The sequence below is a fragment of the Hibiscus syriacus genome, unplaced genomic scaffold (genome assembly GCF_006381635.1).
Source record: "Hibiscus syriacus cultivar Baekdansim isolate YM2019G1 unplaced genomic scaffold, ASM638163v2 tig00117034_pilon, whole genome shotgun sequence".
In the NCBI taxonomy this organism is placed as follows: Eukaryota; Viridiplantae; Streptophyta; class Magnoliopsida; order Malvales; family Malvaceae; genus Hibiscus; species Hibiscus syriacus.
The window spans coordinates 5,454,376-5,459,337 of NW_024063533.1; the positions used below are offsets into that span (position 1 = coordinate 5,454,376).

Below are 4,962 nucleotides of genomic sequence, written 5' to 3' on the forward strand. Positions count from 1 at the left end.
AATAAATATTTTTGATATTTTTATTTAATTTTTTAAATAATTATGACATCGTCCGATTCTTCCGACCAATCGAACCGATTCAACAGGTTAAATCAATGAACCTGTAGCATGTCCGGTTCTGAAAACCATGGCCCAAACCAAAGCATAGATAACAAACAAAAACTATCTACAAAAGTACAACAACACTCTTCTTTTTCTAACTTATTACAAAATCCCCCACCCTGAAAAACAAAGTTTTTCACTTGTATTTTCCCTCCAATCCTTAGCTGAAAGTGGGCGGTAAAACCCTTCATAACTGCCATTTGAATTGACAAATAAGTAATGGACATATTCCAAGGAAAAGAACATAATGGAAACTCTAACGACTTTTTGAACTAAGCATTCATGTATCCACCCATCAAATACACAATTCCTTTCACCTGTTCTGTTCAATAACATCACTCTATTATCAACCAATCTATTCTAAAGCATTATTAACAAAATAGGATCCAACTCCCCAAATCACAACTCATCTAACCATGCTTCTTTGATTCTTTTGCATTTGGAAACTCCACAACATCATCTTCCTCCTCCTCCTACTTCTCTTTCTCTTAAGCTGCGAAGAAGTAGATGGCAGCACCTGAACATCCTCATCATCTTCAACTTCTTCCTCATCTTCATCGTCTTCTTCTTCATTACCTGGCTCCATCTCGCTTCCTTCAGCAGCATGTTCTTCAGCATGCACCACTGGTTGAACCAGGTAACCTTCACCATAGTCATCATCCTGCCATTCCAATCAACAAATTTTAGTCTTAAAACAATAAGATTAATTGAAAACATCACAAAATCCACCAAATAGATGCCAACAACATATAACTGCAATTAGCCAACTGAAAAAGAAACCCTAAACCACGCAAAATATTGTCGCCCCAATAGTTTATAGATCAGATGTTAATCATTACAACAGTACCAAAAAAAATCAAGAACTAAACTACTGCAGCAACACAAAATTATGCTCGAATGCCAATATGTTTTTTTAATGAAAGATAATAAGATTCTTTAAATAATCCGCATCAAAAAGCTACTCAATCAAAAATGTAAAATGGAAGAATAGAAAAGTAAAAGAAGTTAAGATGAACATGAAATTATCAACTAAAAGGTTCCAAAATTATCAATAATTCACTCAGAACACCATAACTAAAAAATACAATAATAGAAACTTCATAAATAAGGCAGCCATGGACACTATAAAGTGACTTATCAGCTCTAAAACTGTATGACCCAAAAACAAAGATTTAAAATTGTACTTTACCTACAATCCATAGAACAATAAGTTTGCCAACCAAGTGGACATAGATCTATAAATTAATTACTTAGTGAACTAAAACAATATTATCAGAGAACCACAAGACAAAAATAATAAATAACATTCAATATAACCAAAGAAAAATCTTTTCAGACACAACCTAAAACTTTCTTCTGGCAAGGTCATTACAAAAACTGGCACACACAACTACACAGAACAAGTAAACAAGTTTCTTCTCATGACAAAACCACAATTTCAATAGCCTGAGGATAAAGCAACCACTTTCAAAGGACTTGCTCTCAATTAAAACTTCAAATCTAGTATGCATTGAGGTAATTACTTTACTGTCCTCACCATACAAAGACTCACAAGAATGAAAGAATAATAGAAAATGTAATGTGCATTAGCTCTTCCGTAAGAACAACCAACATACATAATTTGTAATATATATATATATATGACTATAAACTTATACTTTGGAAACACTTGGCTAGCAGAATAGCAAAAGCACAACACATTTTCTCCTGATGCTTAAGAAAGACAAAAGCACAAATCGTTCAAAGCATAGCAGCACGCCAGTTATTTCCTTGAGAGAAATCAAAAAATGCCATATCAATCAAACAATTCACCCAAGTTACAACATAACAAAACAAGACAAATCAAACAAGGTGAAAAATAAAAGAATGACTGGTTATACTGTAAGTAATATGAAACCTCACCTCCTCTTCACCCTCTTCTTCATCCTCATATTCCCCATCATCACCAACACCTAGCTCTTCCTCACCAGTCTCACCATTTTCATCATCATCCCCGTCTTCTCCATGTTCATGCCCATCAATCTCACCTTCTGTGCTTGTCAAACGTCCAGTACTCTCTGGCTCTGCAAAGTCACTTTCATCATTATCTACCTCTTCCTCCTCATCTTCCTCTTCCTCATCATCGTCTACACCATCTTCCTCATCATCATCACTATCCCCAATATCATGAACTTCCACAACGTCTTCCTCTTCCTCCTCCTCCTCCTCATCATCATCATCGACTTCCTCACCTGAACCATTCTCATAATCATCGTCCCCATCTTCATCTTCAGCTCTCCCTACTTCCTCGATCCGAAACCCATTCCCCTCATGGCTTAACCCATTTACTCTTCCACTTATTTCCGTCTCTTCTTCATCTGCATCACTCTCCTCATCCGCATCAACAATCTCTTCCCCACCTTCCCTATGTCCATTACTGATTCTGTAATGCTGATCATCACCATCAATTTCCCCACTCCCTGGATCATCTTCCTCCTCCTCTTCATCTTCCTCCTCGTCGTCAGATTCTGGCCTTTCATTCTCTTCAGCATCCATTTTATCTAAATATTTCAACGATTTAATCAATCCAAAAACCCTAGATCGATAATCCTTAACTCTGGTAACCGGGCACTCATAAAGATCAAGGGATACAAGCTTAAGCTGGGCAAGCGGGGCAAGGTTTTCAATAGATTGAATCCGATTGTTAGACAAGTCAAGGTCTCGGAGCGAGTCAAGGCCAGCTTCAACGAGAAATTCTAGGCCACCGGCGATTCTGTTGTCTGAGAGGATTAACTTCTCGAGATTTCGAAGACGAGGAAACTGTTCTAGAGATGAAACGCCAATATTGGCAATTGAAAGATGTTGAAGATTCTCAAATTTTTCCAACAGGCTCGGTAAGGGGAGGCGACCTTGAACGCATTTAACCACACCGTCAAGTGTCAAGATTCTAGCCGCCGCGTGGTCCGCTTGCCCGTCTAACGCTGTCTCCACCGCTCTCTCCCAGATCTCGTCCATCAAGTACCGCACCGTTTTTATCTCATAAATAAACAGATAATGATTAGAAAGCTTCTTTCTTGCCTAAGGACGTGAATGAGCTCAAAAGGATAGTTAGAAAAGGAAGATACTAAGGTCTGTAATTTCTAGTAAAGAAAATCAAATGAAGGAAACTACAAAATTTGAGATGAACATAAACGAAACCCTAACCCTGGATTTCGAAGATCGAAAATATGCTTTTTTTTAATTTATTCGGACGGTTTAAAACCCTAGAAATTATTGTAGGGATGTAAACCATTGGATTGAGGAAGACACGGATCGTTGACGTGGGTGAAATAAACGGTAGCGATTGAAGGTAAGTGTGTTTGTTTGTTCTCGAGAAGGATGTAGATAGATGAGATAGGATGAGCTGGGGCGCAGGTTTGACAAACGACACGTCACCATTGATGGTAAAATCGGGACTTTTAGAAGAATAACTATCAAGTTCGAACAAATCACGGAAGTGCCACCAGTTTATGAATTGGGCTGTTTAAGCGGCAAGTTCGAACAAAGTTTCCGTGAGGGGAAGCTCATCATTATTTGGAGTCCGCAGAACTGGGTGAATTTGAAGGATGAAGTTTGGGCTGCTTATATCTCCATTCTCGACTTTCAAAACATCTGAATTTACTCACATTAGACCTGAAGTTTTTTTATAGTTTTCTTTTCGTATTTTTAAGCACGCCGTTATTGGGTGAATAGTCATTCTAGGGAGGCTCCTTATCAAGGATAGGTTGTTATTATTTGATAGAAAATGTGTGTTATGTGACAATCTTGAAATTAGGGGTCATCTTTTTTTAGTACTATTTTTCTAATAAGAGCATTTGGGAGGTCATTCTGGTTGGATGCAATCTCACACGTCTGCGATGAGTTGGTTGGAAGAGCTTGATTGGGCTACGCTCTATCTTAAAAATAAGTTTATGCTTTCCTTTATATTTAGGGTGCATTTGGTTCACGGAATATAAGATTATCACTGAAAATATAAGATTATCAGAGAATATGGTTACTGGAAATGTTGTATTTTGTGTTTGGTTGGCTTAGCAGGAATGTAAGATTACCGTGTTTGATTAAAGGAATAAAAGATTATTGAAATATATATTTAATCAAATCGTCCATATTATATATTTATTTTTTAACAAGTTATAAAATATTTATATATTTTCTTTAAAAAAAATTATATAATTTTTTTTACAAAATTAAAAATATGAAAATGTTTAATGAAATGGTAAAATTTTATTTTAACCCCCGAACTTCATATAAAATTTTAATTATAGACTTTTTTTTTGTAAATCTAAAATAGTTTAAGGATAAATTTATAATTTAACATTCGTAGAATTTTTATTATTCAATGACAGAAGAATGATATTTTTGAGGAAAAATAATTAAGGGCATTTTAGTCTAAAACGCCAATAATCCAACAATACCTAAGGAAAGGGAGGTAATGACATTCCTGGTAATCTTACGTTACCGGGAATGGAATTCCCGGGCTAATCAAACGGGAGAATGTGAATTTAATTCCCATGAGAATCTCACATCTCCATCCAAACGCCCCCTTAAGGTAGTTCGAAATGCACTAATTTATTGTACTTGGGAAGAGAGAAATACGAGACAATTTAGAGGCATGGCCAGTGATCATCATGTTGTTTTTTATGTTATTTGTGGAATTATAAAGATCAAACTTGCTCATAAGAGTATGGATAAGAGGGATGGTGTAAATAGGACTCTTTGTGATAAAGTATAGTGATGTAAGGTATTTTTCTTCTTCTGAATATCTATTGATTGTAGCAGTTCTATTACTTTTCTCGAATAATACACAGTTATTTGCAAAGAATTCCAATAATAATTTACCTG

General features: G+C 35.9%; 1 pseudogene; it reads right to left on the reverse strand.

The window, feature by feature from the left end:
• Positions 1–349: 349 nt before the first annotated feature.
• On the reverse strand, positions 350–3,376 carry LOC120196477 (annotated as a pseudogene).
• Between the last annotated feature and the right edge of the window lie 1,586 nt (positions 3,377–4,962).